This window comes from Lepisma saccharinum, chromosome 2 (assembly GCF_977018435.1).
Source record: "Lepisma saccharinum chromosome 2, izLepSacc3.1, whole genome shotgun sequence".
Classification (NCBI taxonomy): domain Eukaryota; kingdom Metazoa; phylum Arthropoda; class Insecta; order Zygentoma; family Lepismatidae; genus Lepisma; species Lepisma saccharinum.
In genome coordinates, this window is record NC_139230.1 from 39,893,667 (window position 1) to 39,913,193 (window position 19,527).

The 19,527-nt window shown below is 38.3% G+C and overlaps 1 protein-coding gene across 1 annotated transcript in view; it reads right to left on the reverse strand.

Moving 5' to 3' along the window:
* The window catches only part of LOC145984007 (epidermal growth factor receptor kinase substrate 8-like), a 265,201-nt gene extending 249,177 nt beyond the window's left edge, over nt 1–16,024 (reverse strand). Inside the window, exon 1 of the mRNA XM_083117305.1 lies at nt 15,924–16,024. The gene's annotated coding sequence lies outside the window, so the exon portion shown is untranslated. The remainder of the gene's footprint in view (nt 1–15,923) is intronic.
* Between the last annotated feature and the right edge of the window lie 3,503 nt (nt 16,025–19,527).

Genomic DNA, 19,527 nt, shown 5'->3' on the forward strand with positions numbered 1-19,527 from the left:
ATATCAGTAGTTTCATCTCAAGAAAGACGATGAATTATAAAATTATGAATGTCTTTCAATACTGAAATAGGCCACTAGAGACAACGCAACTTACTAATAAAAAAAATTAATGTCTTTATTAAAACGAATCATGTGGAGATAAACTCGTAATCAAGAAGTAAATTTAGGCAGTAAACGTCCACTCTAAATAAAAAACAAACACAAAACACCATACATGAATATAATAATAATATATAATAATAGTGTTTTCGGGCGTTTTAATGTGACTGCCCCCTTACAATATTTTGTTGCCAGCCTTCCCCCCCGCAGTCAAATTTCCCTGGCGCCATCACTGGTTGGAAGTAAATTTATTAGGACGAGGAAAGTAACATTAGCTGTTGACAGTGTTGTACCAAAGGACGTGACATGTGCTACTGTTTGTATAAATAATAGAAAATTTAAGCAACAATTTATAATGGACATTTCCACTCAATTTTTTTTACAACAATTTTAAAAACTACACCCTGGAAAAATGACCCCTGCAAGTTCTCGCGTTTCTCTGCGTCCAGTTTAAGGCAGAAACGAGACTTCCAAAGTTGTGAGGCTAGCGTTGCGCTGAAAACACATCGCCGCCATGTTACTACGTCACTCCTTAGGGAAAGCTCGTTTGTCGTCTGCTTCGAGCGTCCAGTTCCGGATGGGTAGCCCACGGTGAGCGAACACGTGCAGCAGTTTTACAATCTGTACCGATTTAAATACTGGAAGAAGGAGCGATAGGAGAAAGGAAAGCTATGCTTTGTAATGATCATTCTTCTATGAAATATCCGTGCTGCTCACGTGCAAGGTAAATGGATGGGTTCAGTTGCGTGTGTGTTCTCAGGCCATGCGAAAAATATTGCTTATAAAATTGGTTGCTGACCAGACACTCAAAAATATTTTTTAAACTTATATTTATCGATATTTACCGTAACCTATGTAGTGCAACATAGGAATTTTCACATTCTTCACTTTATTTATAAAGCCTATTTAACTTTCTTTTCCATAAAGCAGTTTCAGTTTGTGTTCCATTTCTGTTGCGCAAATTATGATGAAATATTTTTGTGCAGATAAGAGAAAATACACTGAGAAGATTACATTAGTTGCACAGTACATATCTATACTTAGTTTATGTATAATTATTACAAGGAAATAATGTGTATAACCATGGGCGTATTTAAGGGGGATTCAACGGGTCCAACCCCCCTCTTTTTTTGGTTCACTAAAATTACCAGTTTCCTTGTTCTATCCGCTTGTTTATAAAAAAATCCTTTGGACTTATTTCATTCTCTTAAATTAGAGACGTATAGGACGGGATACGGATGGGAAGGAAATTTCGTAATTCCACACACCAGATGGGACTGCAGACCAATATCTGCAATTTCCTGATAGTTTCGGAATTTCTGCGATAAGAAACTGCATTGAGACTGTCAAATCAGTTATTTTTCACCCTCGAATCATATTAAAGAAATTTGGTTCTTAAAAACGTAGTGACACAAGATGAACAGAAGAGTATCAATACTAAGTAGCGTGACTACAAACACACAACTTTGTCGGGTCCAACATCCCCTCCCCCCCATGCTCCCCAACAAGCTTACGGCCAGCAGTGTCGTGGATTTTTACTTACGAAATAAAGCAACCTTAATCATACCAAAAGTTGATCCATCCCTCCCCACCCCCCCGTGAACTATATATACACGCCCATGTGTATAACAATATCCCATACTGAAATGGTACGATATAATTCTTTTGAATTTTGTACTGCGAAAAAAGCCGCCTCAGCTCGTTACCCCGAACGCATTAATTGGTTGGTTCATAACTTCACCACTAAGGATCCTATCGAGACGAGACATGGCAGCCTTGGTCTCGTTCTCGTTGAGAGTTGTAAATGTCTGTCTCGTGTTTATTTGTAAATGTCTCATTGACAGTCTCGTCTCAATTTATAAACATCCGTCTCGGTTTGGGAGGGCAATTCTCGTTCTCGTATCAAGTCTAGAAAAATATAGAATTAACAACGTATGAAAAGGCTTTTCATTGTAAATACAAAACAAACCTTTCTTCTTCTTATTTTTTTTTTTGACTCCTCGTTTCGACGGTACAGCCCTCGAAAACTAAATATTATCCTGCTTATATATGCAAACCAAACTGCAGATTCAGAATTACCAGGAATGAACTGGCGTTGTAATTATTATACACAAAATTCATGATTTATCTGAGGAAGTCGCATGTTCCAGGTTTGACTCTCGACCTGGGCATGACTGTTTCCTTGTGAGTGACATTTCATTGAACTGGAAATTGTTACATGGGAGGATGTTTGCTCGAGACTTTGGGGACAGCTAGGGGGATGCTTCTATTGTTAATGTTAGTGTTGCTCACGAGACGAGACATTTTCCGTCTCGTCTCATAAAAGGAATGTTTTCGAAATGAGGCAGGTTGGGTGATACTTAGATTGTGCAGTTGGTGGTAGTGTGTATGTGTGTGTGTGTGTGGAGGGGTGTACTCCTGCACCCCGACTTCGAATATTGCTTGTAGTTATTCATCTTCATTGTAGCGATTAGCCAAAATTGGGAAGAAATGTGATGTTAGAGATGATACATAATAAATTAACCATGCGTTCTCATCGTTGCGGTTAAACTTAGGACCGGAAAAGCGACGTAAAAGTAGGCTAAATACAAAAATTTGCAATATATATATTAACTGAAGAAAACTGTCATTTACTGCAGGAAATTTAAAAACTCACCGTACCTTTTTATACCGTATCACCTCTTATATTGCAGAAATTGGCGTGTAAACCAGTGTGTTCTAAAAGTATTATCTTAAAAATTGTGTAGAAAATATTATGACGAAAATAATTGTAATTCCAGAAAAGGCATTCCTATAACATTAAGTTGTTGCCAGTAAGAACTAACCTATGTATTCGCAATGAACAAGGCGTTCACGTGTTCAGCCATTGACTGTTACAAGGCAGTAGCGAAGCGTAGTCTTACGAAGGAGGCAAGCAATGTTTCAGTACAACAAAACATGTAGTACAACGACATGCCGAGGGGAAAGATTCAAGGTTTATAGCCTCATTTACCCAGTCGCTGGATTTGTCAAAATATCGTAATAAAGTGACTGTACTAAAAATAAACCATATGATCCGCAAACGTCACATTTACTTTTTAAAAAAAATCCAGGTAACGTTATTCATATGATATTAAACGTTTTGCATATGCGAACTTTCCGCATACGACTAAAGGGAGACGGAATTTCTTACTTACTTGTTAGTACCTTTATTTGTTCATTATTATTTAATATGGTCAAACGGTGACCAAACCGATTTAGATAAAAAAAAATGGGAATCATTTGTTTATTTTACGCTGCATGATGTAATTTAGTATTTTTGGTCACCCTAAAAACCGCATTGGAGTAACTTAAACACTAAATAAAAAGTTAAACACAAACAATAAAAAATTCATTTCAAAGCAAAGAAACACATGCATAGACGATGTGCTCACCACAATAAATTTCAAACTCTTGGTGTTGGTCGACCCCCTTCCACGATTTTCATTTTAACACTTATCTCTCTCGAGCTAAACGAAGCAATTTTCAATTGCTCAATAATACACCCGCACTTCACATCAACCGTTCCTAAATACGCGTTCATTCCGATAAATTCACAGCACAAAACACGAAGCAACAAACACTCACACTATCCCACGCGCTTTCCACAACTGCAAAAACAAGCATCCACACAAGATCACTTTGAAAATCTCTGAAACAACAGAAAGTGATACCAACCTATTTCCTTAATTTTATCCGTCACAAAGGAAAGATATATCAGTTTGGAGATAAAAATTACGCGGAGGAATCAGAATCATTTCAGCAGAACGAGTATGTACATTAATATTTAAGTAATAAAGTGTCATTCAATGGCGTGCCCGGGGCGAAGGGGGGGTGGATGGTAGACATAACCCCCTTTGGCCCAGTATAAAGATGACAAAATGGGGACCGTAAAAAGACCCTGGGAACACCACTTGCGTCATAATAATAGAACTTAAAACATATTCGGGCCTCCCCGATGGCGCAGTGGTAGTGTCGTCGCCTTGTAATCAAGGGGTTCCGGGTTCGATACCCGGTGGAGGCACAAGTGTTTCAGATCCCATTTTAAACTGTAGGTCCAGTCCCGATTAGCCTTACTGTGCATAAAGTGGACTTAAAACAACAAATTAATCAATCAATCATTAAAACATATTCTTGTGCTCATAATATGCAGAATGTATACGATTTACTTCTATGCCATGTACAAATATCAGTAGATAGTTCTTTCTCAGATAGCTTTATTTTCACCCCAAGTTTTATTCAAAAGCAGTCAATTTATTGATTGTAAAATTTGTGAAAGAGCTCACTTGAATTACTGCGTAAATAATTTGGCAGTTGCAAACACTGGTAGCGGTCAACACTTCTGGCGTAATTTGAGCTGGACCGACCAGGAAGCAGGGTGCGGGACCAAGGTCCGTCCAATCTTCCCTCCCTCCCTGAGAAAACTCTTCACGGGGGTGCAGAAATTCCACTGCCCCAACTCCCAATGTCAACTTTTTTTACGCGTTTTACATTTCGCGAAATCTAAAATAATTTGTAATATAATATGATATATATGGAATTTAGAACAGTGATAATAACTTCTTTTAGTTATTTTATGACTAACAATTATTATTATATTTGCGATCTTGTTTACGTGTTCATGAAGACAAATATTCGTTACTAGTTTTTTGCTGGCAACGTACCCATAGATGAATCCTTCTGCTTTCGGTTGAACTCGGCTATTTTCGGGAATCACGCAAGCTCGGAAAGCACAGCTTTTTGTAGAAGCTTTGTGGACGGGTTCTACCAAAATTTCACGCTTCGCCATGTGACTCCTTCGGAGGCCTTATTTTCCCGCAGAACGGCTGCAAGCATTGAGGCTGGTGCTTGCTACAGAGCTGCTGGGGGAGTTTGCGGCCGCATTTTTTCGCGAAATCGAGTGCGATGGAAACTAAATACGGTTAGAACATTAAGTACATTAAATGATATTCGAATTATGCAAGCAGTGCTTGCATTGCTTGTACTATATCTTCGCCTCTGTTACAAGGTTTGCTTTGTCACCCTAATGGGAAAACCCTCTACCGAGTGGCTGAAATATAGTAAATACTACTATACTGCTTTGGCATAATTCATCTCCAAGAAATGGAGCACAGATTTTTGCACTGGAAGTTGTAAGATACTTGTTTTACACAGTAACAAGTGAATATGCTGTCGCTTCCGCGGCTCATGCTAAGTTGACGGGACGAGCAGAAGCCCCGCCTGCACGCATTTCTAAGTGATGACGTCAGAGGACCACCTGTCTGTGGAGAGGACGTTTTCAAATCCGTGACGTAGGAGGTGAATTTCAGCGGTGTTTCTCGAGAACCGAAACAAATATCGCCGAGATATTTTGCACATCTCATGTTTGTGTCATTATCTGTAAAATGAATGGATTTAAAACGTTTTTCATGTCAAAGTGGAAATGTCCATTGTTGAGACTTGAGAGTTGTTTCCTTCATTTGATCGTAGGAAGAGGTTTTCTGAGACAATGGGATTATTTTACACATACATGGGAAAGGGTGGTTGTTTAAAGATAGAGACGTATTTTGCACATTTTTTAAAAGTTCAGATAAAACTAGAATTTAGCCTTACTGTTATGAAAAGAAATAACGCAGTACAAGGAAATAATAACTTCACATTTCTCGCACCTCGTGGGATGCAACACAAGAGTATTGCATGAAGTCTATGATGATGAAGAGGGATATGTGAAATTTGATTTACCTGCGGGTGAATTAGTGGATTCTAATATTCTTAAGGTTGATTTTTTTTTTAAGTCCACTTTATTCACAACTAGGCTAAATCACGAACCAAACTACAGTGCGATCCGATCCACTTTGTGCCTCCATTGGGTATCGAATGCGAGGACCGTTCATTACAAGACCTCGACGTTATTACTACGCCATCAGGAAGGCACCCAATTTACACAAATATGTTGATTCCAATAACACGTTATATGCATAATCTGATAATGATGCACTATTGGTGCATCTAAACATATTTTTTTCAACTATAGCATGTCTAAAAGAATCATGGAAGTTGGGATTTTTATAACTTCAGGAGGCACGGCTCTGTAAATGTGCGATATAAAATAAATGCAGGTTTGCCTTCAATACATGGTGGTTTTGTCACGTTTCTTCGCTTCGAAAAACATACACTTTTGCAGAAACGTCTTCTTGCATCCTCCTGGAGCCTTGCTCTAGCTAAACAAAAAATATATTTGTTTAGCATAATCGAGGCTTACATATTCCTGCCGAACTTACTAGAAAACAAGGATTCTATTGGGATCATACTGCTTTGAATGACAGTATCAATGAACATTTATGCACGCTACTACTTATAATAATGAGCATAAAATATTAATCAGGAACTTTATTTTTCGTCAACTGGATGTAACATCTTTTTTTGTTATTCAGCAAATATTCAATTCATCACCTTTTTTGACATTAATTTTCTTGCCAGGACAGCTGTTTTTATGCAGATTTTGACGATCTTAACTACACGTAAGCTAGATATTGGCTAATATTTGTGCTGTTATATTAATATTCTTCTACCATCTTTGTAACATTTCATGCAATAACAATAATAGAATTGATTAATTTACATATTCAAGTGAATAGACCTATGAATTATATTAATGTATTAATTTAAACATTTGCTTAATTGTTGTCGTTAATGTTATTATTATCATTTTTTCTGAAACACTTGGCTCGGACACCCTCCCCCGACATATATTTCTAGATGCGTGCCTGCCGAAGGATAAATTAGATCAAGCGGTGGTGGTACCGGACTTAGAGGCTAAAGGGAAAACAAAGAAGTATGTGCGTCATAAGCTGAGCATAAGACACAGTACAATATCACAAAGAAACACTTTTTGAAACGTATGTCATAGAAGATGTTTAACAATATTAAGAACAATAAATGCTTTCTATTTGTAATATACTAAATATTGAAATTTTAAATAGTCTTTTGTGTTCGTACTACACATTTAAAAACTTTTTTGTTGCTCCCCAGCGCCAAGCTTAGAATTTAAAGAAAAAATGTACATTTTCATAGTGCACGGAAGTTCGACATTCAGAAAGAAAGAAGGTCTATTGGAAAACATTTCAAGACTTCCAAAAGGTATAGCAGTAATGAAAAAGAGCACTCACTTATACCGTGTTTGTTACAACCTGTCCCGCTTCCCGCGCTAGCTGATTGCTGGCTTTTCTAGCATCAACCAAGCGGTGTTGCTGCTGAAGACCGCCTGAACTCCGTGCTGGGGAAAGCCAAAGCCAGGCAGCAAATTAAAATACGCAACGTGACAACAGCGTCTACGTAAGCTCCTCTCTTCTGGCTTCCATTCGCTCCTCGCTGCCCAGCGGACGACTTTCTTCTCGTTTCTCATTGGCACCAAAATTGTCGAGCGATCGCTAGCGCGGGAAACGGGACAGGTTCTAACAAACTCGGTATAAATGTACGATGGATAGATAGTTTTATGAAGCGAGAAAAACCACAAGGTAGATTTCATAAGATACCTAGCAATCAGTGACCAACAAACTGCATTTTTAATATTAATGTCCTCATGATTAACGAACCTTATTTATTCTCACCACGCAATGGGTAAAATATTTGAAGCTTTATCCCACTTTCCGGAAAAATATTGTGTTTCTGCTACTTTTGACTTTTGTTGGCATGATATCCCGGATCACTTTTACGAGACGAGACGAGACAAAACGAGACGGGACGAGACGAGACGGGACACGAGACGGGACAAACTAATATTTTCGAGACGAGACACGAGACGAGACAGCGTTTTCACGAGACGGGACGGGACAGACCAAAGTCTCGTCCCGTCTCGTCTCGTGGGCAACACTAGTTGGACGGAAGCCCCGGTGCGACACACCACTTGCATCACATTTTTTTCACGCACTGCATCAACCACGACAACAGAACCAAAGGATCTCACCCGGCAGTCAGACGCCTTACAGACTTGAACATCGCGGCTCCTTGCTTACTTATGTTATTCTCTTTACTTGTATCATATTTTAGTATTTTCAGAAATAGTTTTACGAGGTATATTTTAAAGTATAACGTTTATAAAAGTATATAGCCTCCTTACATTTTCTAAAATCTGTCAGTTTCGAATCTATGATTCGATTACTTGACGGTTTTAAAAACAACCCCGAGTTTTCCTTGGCACATCCATGCTCGTTGCATTCCTTGAAGGAACGTGGGACATTTCAGAGATCGTGAACCTACGTGAATACCTACCCGGTAATACATTGAATACTAAGCTGACGCATAACCCCTGTCACTCCATTCACATAAATCGTCGAATTAGGTAGTGTAATGCAAGAAAGAGACAGAAACTTTAATATTTATAGAGGTGAATTGACTGAATACTGCATGATTCAAAATAACTTTGAAGCAGCCATCTTGGTGGTCAAGCGCGTTGAGTGTTCGACTCCGAATCTCGTCCTTCCCTGGGCATGCTTTGCGAATGTTCATAATTTTAATCCATTGTTCGATTTTGTTCATTTTACTTCTTTTTTCTGACACATTTGGAAAGATGAGGATGAGTGATGATATGATGAAATTGATGAAGGAACAGTCACAAAGAACAACCATGGCCAGGCCGGGATTCGAACCCGGGTCCTCTGGCGTCGTAGCGCGCTGTGATAACCACTCCGCCAAGGAGGTCGGCTCATTTTAATCGAAATCATCATCTTCGTCTCGGTTAGCATGAGGAGGCAGAAAACGGGGCGTCAAGGAAAAAATAGGCGTGTGTTAATATTTGCTTTTGTATCTGAAGTGATTGCAGCAAAAATGGACCCATCTCAACATCACGAACATGGTGGCAACTTTACAATCTCGTGAAATGTTACAATCAATGGTTGCAGGTTGAGTTGCTAGACGATGATATGAAACTTGAGCAGCGAAGCGAAATGTGGAGCGAACAGTCTCTCGAACTAACGGTTACGTGCCAGGCAGGATAACAGTGATTGCATTTTAACAGAGGAATGGAATGTCAAGGATTGTATGGTTGACGCACGACCCAGAAGGAAGGAGATGGAAACAAAGATCTGTGATTGGACAAAAAACACCATTAAGGGTGGGGGTAGTGTTCATCAAGTGAGGAACTGCTGCCTATTATTCTCTTGATGGAGAGTCGACGAAATAATTATTATTTGCTCTTTAAAGGAAGAATTAATGAAAGCTTGCTAGCTCAAGTAAATATCCACGACATTCATTCAATAAACCGTCCCAGTATAGTGATTGAAACATCTCAGGTTGGGTGCCCTTTGCTAATGGTAAGAGCGAGAAACATCCAAATAGCTTTTCTTAAATCCATTTTATGCATGGATAAGCTAATCGGAACTTTACCTACAGTTTAAAGTGGGATCGAACCACACCCCTTGATTACAAGGCGATAGCGTCACCACTTCGTCTCAGGGAGGTCCTTCCATATAGAGACTACAGGCATAGTACTACAGAGTGTCTGGTGTAACGTGATTCACGTACATTTCCATGTTTTCCCCGGGGAATTTTCCAAATTTCAAGGATAAAAATGTTATGCTGCACACCCCGCTCCCTAATTTTTGTTACAAAAATATTGTCAACGTTTGATATTTGTCAGATTACAAGCGATAAAACCAAATTATTTATGCTATATTAAATTATTGTCGTTACTAGAATATTAGCTCTTTGGTATACTTTTAATAGTTTGATAATTAAACCACTTAATATAACGATATTGACCAATATGAACATTACAATTGTATATGCTTGATATATGTCACGTTTGCCGCATTTCTTGTATCGACCATAACCAAAGAGACTTTACATGTGACGATGAACATGTCGTTGCGGTTGTTTAGGGCATCTTAGTATACCGAATCATTTACGTATAATCCACCCTGACCTCAATAATTCTATAAAGTACCAACAGTGGCGGCGATTGGCTTCCATAAACGGGGGAGCAAGGTGCCAAAACTGGGGGGGTCAAGGACAGTTTAATTCCATTTGTATATAAGGTTTAGCATAGTGCGGGGGCAAAAGTGGCAAAAAGTGGGGGCAGCTGCCCCCCACGCCCCCAACTAATCGCCGCCACTGAGTACCAGGGACTTACGAAATTCCAGGTCGGTAAACATTCTGTGGTACTATTGATTGATTGCTGAGAGAGGGAGGATGAGTGGTGATATGATGAAATTGATGAAGGGACGAAATTGATTAATTTGTTAAAAGGCATTCACAAAGAACAGCCATGGATTCGAACCCGTGACCTCGGGCATCGTAAAAGTATTTTTGAAACACCCTGTATATGTATACACACATATATAATACAAATCAATAAAATAAGCTTTGGTTTTTCTAATAGCATGACCATGGAAACATAAAATCTATTAGTGAAATATACGTAATACAAGAGAAGCAAACAAGATTCTGAAAACATTACAGAGTTGTAAAATGGAAAACATGTTTTGGAACTGGGAGAGAGTTCAAGGGAGTTCAAATCTTATGTTCAACAGTAGAATTAGAATAGATATAATTAGGAGCAAAAACCTTGAGTGTGTTAACACAAATTTGCTTATGTTAGAATCAGTTCCATTTTAACTGATCTAAGGAACAAGGAGAATTAAAAACAATCGTTTAAGAGGAGAAGATTTTTTCTGGCATGTAAGGCAGAAATATATAGAAATATACATAGTCACAATACCCACAATTTAGTGTGTTTGTTAACACTGCCGTAAAAAAAAAAAGTAAAGTGTTCCCCTGTGCATAGCACCACGCCATGAAGGCGTATAGGGGGTGTGGGGGTAACGCCCCACACTTTCTTGATCCGGTCGTGAGTGGGGGTGATGTGATCAGCATCACGCCCCTGACCGCCTTTACCCCCCAGGGTTTCCCCCAGGTACCCATGTTATTCGACGCTGGGTGGGCGCCGGGGCCGCTTCCACCGTTAGAAAAGTTCCCGGATTTGAACCGGTCGGGGATCGAACCCGGGACCTTGAGCATGGTAGTCAGACGCGTTACCGACTTTTTTTTTTTTTTTAACACAAAGGAAAGCCCCCTAAGCGGAAGCTTCCCCCATCACATTCACTCATATCATTTCATTTACATTTCTATTTCAGGACTTTTTCAGGACAGACAATCACAAATACCCATGCCTTACCCGGGACTCGAACCCGGAACCCCTGGCGTTGTAGCGCGCTCTGCTAACCACTTCGCCACGGAGGTCGACAACGTTACCGACTGAGCCACCGCGGCCACCAACACTGCCGTACCTGGGCTATATTTCCAGAAAGATGTTATGCTTTGTTAAATAAATAAATAAGTAAATACATACTCTGTAAATATTAACGAAGAACACTCAACAGTATCATAATGAAGAATGACATTTTTGTTTAAAATACAGATAGTTCTACGACGTTTTTGGTTATCACTATCCAAATAGATAGTTTTAAAATAATTATTGGAGTTATTATTTAAGGGATCTTGGTATCTTTTTAAATCCTCAGTATTCTGGTTTGATTGATTGAGTTGATGTTTTAAGTCCATTTTATGCACAGTAAGGCTAATTGGGACTGGACCTACAGTTTAAAGTGGGATCCGAATCACTATGTGCCTCCACCGGGTATCGAACCCGGGATCCCTTGATTACAAGGCGACGCTACCACTGCGTCATTGAGGAGGCCCCTCAGTATTCTGGGTAGCGAGTACTGCCAGTCAGGCACGTATCTAGAAATATATTTCGGGAGGGGTCTTTACACACTCCCTCACACGTAATAGTAACGAAAAGTAATAATATCTTTGATTATTACTGATAATATGAAATATAACATTGTTATTATCACATGTAATAGTAAAAACATGGTGTAAAATATGCAAAATTAAAACAGCATACATTCAATCTCTATACCATAGATCAGACCGCTATTTTTTTTTTTTTTACAAAAGAAGTTGTTCTACGAAGGAAATAAATAACGAAATAAATAGAAAAATTCAAGATCCGTAAGATGAAAATTTGTTATTTCCAATGAAGCTTTTATTATTCTTAATATTATCCATTAACTTTTCGTAAACTTATTTGGGCCTCGTAATCAAAGGGGTCCCAAATCCGAGAATTGAATTGAATTGGTGTTCTAAGTCCACTTTGTGCAAAGTAAGGCTAATCGGGACTGGACCTACAGCTTAAAGTAGAATCCGATCCACTATGTGCCTCCACTGGGAATCGAACCCGGGACCCCTTGATTACAAGGCAACGACGCAAAATCCGAGACAAGGTGGAAGCACATAGTGGTTCGGAACCCACTTTAAACTGTAGGTCCAGTCCCGATCAGTCTTCTGTGCATAAAGTGGACACAAACCAGAATTCAAACAAACAAATACTTATTTGCCGTAACTGGAAATCTCCCATTTCATTTGGACAGGAGGGTGACATATCATTTAATGGTAGCCCACCTTCACACTAGTTTGTTAGTTGCTTTTGGATCATCAAACGAAAAAAAAACACCTCCACATATCCGGCCTTAACTTCCCTTCGGCATATCCCTTCTCCCTCTTTGACGGTACGCTTCCAAGATGGACGTTCCATCAGCTCAGGAAGTGAGGTGAATGAATGCTTCAAGGGCCAGACTTCGCAGAGTCCTGCATGATTGTCGGTCTCCTTCAATGGCCGTGTGCACGATCAGAATTCCCCAGACATTCCAGTGGGTCAAAGAAACAACTCGGATGACCCACAAACAGCAGGCCATATGTGACGTCACGCATATGCCCTCAAAGTCTGGTTCCTGGGACAAACAATCGACCGATTTCCTCTACGTAGACATGGGAGGTTGGGCCACTGGAAGGCGTGTGGAGGGGTGCCATAAAGGAAAGGTGTCACGGCGAAAGTTACAAGAAAGGAATTTAGTCATTCTAATATCTCACCTCTTCCTACTTGTAATATATATATATATATATATATATATATATATATATATATATATATATATATATATCGATGCCGATACTTGTATAATTCTAGTATAAAATAACAAAGGCTAGTTACCGAGTCATACTAACTCGTCACAACACTAGAACGTATCAAGAAATATATTTGGGGAGACAATCCGAGATAAGTGTCTCGGAAATATAATAACAAAAGTGTTTCAATTTAATACGTTACTAGGTCGATTCGTAATAATACGTAAATTAATTTATTAGTACTTAATTTCTCCGATGCGTATGGAGTATTGTATGTAACCACAGACTAAGAAATGGAGGAAAGACAACATTAATAGGTACCTATTTTGTTCTTTTTGTTTCTGGACTAAAAAATATTGTTATTACATAAATAGTAAAATGACGCTATAAAATCAGAGAAAAAGAGCAAATTTTCATCATCTAGCTTACGTGTAGTTAAGACCGCTAAAATTTGTGTAAAAGCAAATGTCAAAAAAGTAAAAAATTGAATATTTGTTGAATAACAAAAAGAACGATGGTACGTCCATTTGATGAAAAGTAAATTTCCTGATAAATATTTTATGTACATTATTGTAAGTAGTGGTGAAATCTTAAGAGTGTCATTCAAAGCCGTATGTTTGCAATCTATTTACATTTTTTTTTAGCCCTGTCACGTTTGTTTCTTCTTTTACTGCATCTGCTAGATGGTTGAATAATTTAATTGCCATCTGTTCAGGTCCTTCATGAACTAGCGTTAGAAGTATGGCTTAAAAGTTGTTTATTTCGGGTGTTATGTGTGCTCTATTAAGCTTCGTGTTATAATATTCTATTTTGCACATAGTGCCACTTCGTAAATGTATAGTGAATGCAGAGTTAGTATTTTCTACTTCCTAAATAAAGTTTTACACGATCCGCTCTATTAAACTTCGTGTTATGATATTCTATTTTGCACATAGTGCCACTTCATAAATGTATAGTGAATGCAGAGTTAGTATTTCCTACTTCCTAAACAAAGTTTTGCACGATCCGCTCGATTTTATACCTGCTATGGCTTTCCTTTGTTTCCCACATGCTTCTAAACTTGCCGATGAATTCCCGTAGTTTGTATATACAGTGTACACACACACACTACACCGACACAAACAAACACACCCACACACACACACACACAAACTCACACGGAAACACATTTATAAGCGCGATTGGAGGAGGAATGAGACAGGAAGCCACTTCTTCTCCAAAGATGTAAGAAACAGAGAGAATCTATCAACCTCAGAACTAAATCATTTTAAAACACTCGCAAGAGTATTGTGCCTGTAAAGCCATAAATATTTTTGATCCACCCTCAAAAAAAGTTATGAAATCTCGGATTAAATGCTAGTTGAATGGTCGATTCAACGTCGCCGCTCAAGGTTCCTTCATCAATTTAATAGAATCATCATTTATCCTTATCATCGCGTTAAATATAAAGAGGAATAAAAGCGAGGTAAAATAAATATCCAAAATACAAATAAGGTCGACATTCTTGTGTTGACTCTACACTCCACATTCACTTCCGTAAATATATTCGTTTGCAGTTTAGAAATCTTCATTCGCCTCATGATTGCATTCAAGCTTTTTTTCATTCGGAGAGGCTAACTATAGATATTCTTTAACACTAGGCTATAGAGGAACGAAGATACAAGTTCTGAACACACGAAGAAAATTCAAACGTACCATCACAATTGTAGTCACGGACATTTCTGCGTTGTAACGATTACATCGAATGGAATTCAGTGGAATCTATAATAATTAATGGCTCAGAATATATTTAACTCGATCATACTAATATATTTTTAATTGATTTTTCGCAAATTTACTACTCCCTCTGTCCCATAATTATTGTCCGGTACACCTTTGGTTGTTGTCTCATAATAACTGCCCAATATTCAAACTGTGATATTGGTGTATAAAGAAGAAGAACATAAAACAAGGGAATGAGTCATACAACTTTACTACTCAAGGATCAGTACAAATTGTGCTTTCCATCTGCCTCTTCGTCTGTCATTCCTGTACTACCATTTTGGTATACCGGACTATAATTATGGGACAGAGGGAGTAATAACCAATAGTTTACAGACCGAGTTTTTGTGCGAGAACCTGAACTAAACTTATGTGGCTTTACTAAACACATCGAAATCAAAACAAGAATTTCAGAATTTGGTGTAATCCAGTTATTAGCAAATCAGTATGGTGTCTATTTTGATGTTTTTTCGTCTGTTTCATTAGTTGATCCAATGATTTATTCACACATACATTTTTATCCCAAAATCCCTCTCCAAATTAAAAACAAATAACAATATATTGTCATTTTGGCACTTTTACCCTAATACCGACCATGAAAACGACCTTACACCTCCCGGATGGAAACTTCTCGAAAACCTCTTAGATTGTCATCATTCATCCATCTTCATAGTTGCAATTAACCTAGATGAACAACGAGGAATATAAATACTCTCTTCCGCCAAGATTACCTACGTGCCATTTTATTCATTAACATGTATGAAGAGAAATAGATGTTACTTTCGATTACAGCATTCCAAAACTTATAAGCTTTATGTCACCAAGAAAGTTCTTGTTTCAGTGTTAGAACATATGAACATAACAACTACATCATTCCTTTGTAGACCAGCACGCGTACAGAATGCCATATCCAGCCTATTATTTTCCTGAATTGAAGAAAGTTGCCCGAGAGATGACCGCAGTTTTATAATAGATTCACTTTCACCGAAATTGCTTTAGGATTAAAGTCGGTGCTGCTACTACGTCGAAAGCATAGCTCTCATTTCTCTACAATCGGTTGCAAAGAGAAAACAATAGAAAAATAAGAGAAATCATCTTACCTTCTATTCACAACCCATATTCTCCATAAGGTACATACCTCAGAAGATGAAAAACAGATTAACTAAATGAAAATATTATACGTAGCACAACACCCTTGCAGCTATATTGAACTACTTATTGTAAGACACTCAGCAACGGAGCACAGAAAAGAAAAGAATGCCTGATATGTCGTTATCTATCATAATCCATCGCAGATAACTTTATCTGCAGAGACCCGAAATAGCAAACGTAATCGATCACTACGTTGTTCGTTGAAACACTTTTTCAATTTACAGCGGAAAGAATCGTAGCGATGGACGAAATAGATATATCGAACCACTATGTTCCTCCACCAGGTATCGAACGCGGAACCCTTCATTACAAGGCGACGACTTTCATTACCACAACGCCATCGGGGAGGCCCGACACATGTGTGAGTGTGTGTGCGTGTAATTTATTCCCTTTGTACAGCCACAGACACTTCTGGGTTATTGACTTTCAATGAAATCGTTACAATCCGTGACTGTACTGTACAATAAATATTAGAGTCGGAAACACATGTTATCACACAAATAATAAAACAATTATTGAAAATTCAACTAAATTCAAAGTTTTGTAGAGATGAACATAACGGATCTCCTCATACTTAGTGGTTTTAGACTAACTATACAAACTATAACGAGTTAAGTAACTATAACGAGTTAATTTTTTTTTAAAAAAACGAACTGTAATTGTAAAATTTTAGAAAGGATTCTGCACGATAGATGGGGATAAAAATCTCACATGTTCAGTCACACCAAATGAAATTTATCAATGAAAGGGTGAGCGATTTCCTCCCCACAATATCTGAGAATTGTTTGCGACAAAAATGCTTCTATCGCTTGTAAGTCCCAACTAATCTTTTCCTCCAAGCATATCTTGAATTCATTTGTTCTCTCCGAAAAATCAGTGATAAAGTATTCGAGACGTGACAAGCATGGACTGTCAGATTTTTAAAAAATGATTTATTTATAATAAATTTTATAAGTCATTGTGAAATTTCTTAGAATCGAACCCCGCGGTAGCCGAATCCCAGTGCAAGCTCCAAAACTTCGGTGTTCACATAGAATTGTAAGGACAATTAAGAGCCACTTAAACGCATCGGATTTGCAGTGAAATTACAGTCTGTCGTAGGTTCGATTCCCACCACCGCAAAAAATTATTGCTCACCTGGAGACGAGAGCAGAGGCATGGGCGTCGCCGGAAATGTTTATAGAGGGGGCCAGGCCACTGATATAACTTGGATAGTAGAAATAATAACAACAATATTTATCATGGTTATGGTGATTATTATACAATAATAAAAATAAACCAATTTTTATTCCAAGTGTATTTTTAGAGAGACTTTGCTACTCGATCCGCCAGATGAGTAAATCCCGCACAACTGTTTTCCATTATTATTGTTACATTTCATCCATTCTATTTTGTTATTAACTTTTACACGTCTCGTTCAAGAACTTTAAAAGTTAGGTGGAAATTTTGCTAAAAGTTTATATTGTTTGACCTCCCACATAAAACTCTAATTTTTGGAATTTTGAAATATGTGGAACCACTTACTCTTTGACTGAAATGATTGATTGATTGATTTGGTTTAATTTACTTCAATTTTCTGCCACACTTGGCTAATCGCGAAGATGAGGATGAGTGATGATATGAGGATATCATGAAATTGATGAAGGGATACTCACAAAGAACATCCATGTCCAGAACGGGATTGGAACCCGGGACCCTTGGCGTCATATCGAACTGTGATCACCTCTCTCTCTGTCTCTCTTTTTTTTTTTTTAAAAAAAGGGAAACCCCTAAGCGGTAGTTTCCTCTGTCAATATCTTTCAATTCTGTCATTAGTTTTTCTCACTTGTCTATCTTCACATTCAGGACAATTACAAACATCCATGTTTCACTCGGGATTCTTGGCGTCGTAGCGCGCTGTGATGATAGAATATGAAAACCAGTGGCGTATACTGGGCTATCTCATGTCACGTGGTCCTAGGCCATGAATATAAATAAATTTACCAACTCCTAAGAAATCAGGTTGCCAACTCATAAGAAATCAGGTTACCAACTCATAGGAAATCAGGTTGCCAACTCATAGGAAATCAGGTTGCCAACTCATAGGAAATCAGGTTACCAACTCATAAGAAATCAGGTTGCCAACTCCAGAGTCAGCAACTCTCCTGTATTTTATTCTCTAGACTTTAGGCTTCGCAGATAGTCTAGCTAGTCTAACATAACCCGGATCCTATATTTTAAACATATTTTTTTTCCCATCAAAGCAATTGTTTCTTTACCTCTATTCGAATACTGACTAACTGAACTTTCTTTCTGTTTTTAATAATAAAAACAAGAAGCTTTCTGCTTTCTTTGTAACTTGAAATGAACATTGTGAATTTTATGAGGGGGTCAACCCTTCTCCCGACGCCTATGAGAAGAGGTTCTCTCTCGAAACGTTTGGTTAGAATTTATTGATTTGGTTACTTCGCTTTTCTGACACTTTTGACTAATCGCAAAGATGAGGATGAATGATGATAGTCGGACCCGAGACCCCTGGCGTCACAGTGCGGTGTGTTACGTACGTCGGCGTACGATTAGAATAGGTAGAAGTACTAGACAATGCATAATGTCAAATTAACATCTCATGTCACTAACATCCAGAGAATGCCTATTATAGATGACTTTTTATATTTATACAAATACAGCGTTAGCCATTTTACATTGGAACGTATTAACATCAGAAAACAATAACAGTGTATATTTTGCAATTTTAGTGCATTTTTCCTGCCTAATCGGCCAGTTTAGCAGTCCAGAAATTTTAAATAAATTAAATTCTGGTCCAGGAAAGAAAATCAGCAAGCGGAAATGTGAACTTGACCGTAAAGAACCTTTTCATCTGTAAAGTATTTCAATTCGATCCAGGAACTTTTCTTCCGGATCAATTTAAATGCTGTCCAGGAATCTTTTTCAATGGAACAATACGCAATTGGACCGAATTTAAATTGTGCCAGAAAAAAGGTTTCGGTCCTGTTGCGGAACCCAATAGAACCCATTAGAATTGACCGTTATAACAACCCTGGTTTTTAGTGTCTAGATATCCAGGCTCCACTCATCACTTTAGTTTCCAAGACCCAGTATGCAGACGCCTTCCCCGCCGTGAAAGTCTTCCGAAGGTAAGGAAGTGGCTGAAGCAAATGACCCGGAGCTAAGGCAACGACTAGTTTAACAGGAAGCTGATTGTATTCCACCGAAATCACAGCTCCGTGGTCGTGCGGTTTCCTGGTTTCCAAACGGCTCAAATAACCAGTGTTGCCAACAGCACGAGAGAAAAACGGGCTAAATCGCACCCAAAATGGAGCTAAAATTCACATCCAAGGGGCTAGATTTCCAAATCTTTGGTGTTTTGGTGCAAAATTTCTGAAACTCAAGAACCAAAACTAATCAACTGTCAAGATGAGGGGCATACGTTCAACTAAATTAAATTTTCTTACCTTAAATAATTCATTTCCCCCGTAAATTGTGGTGCAGTAAATTACACATTTTCGGCATATTCCTCCTTCATATATATGCCCACGCACAATCCTAACACAC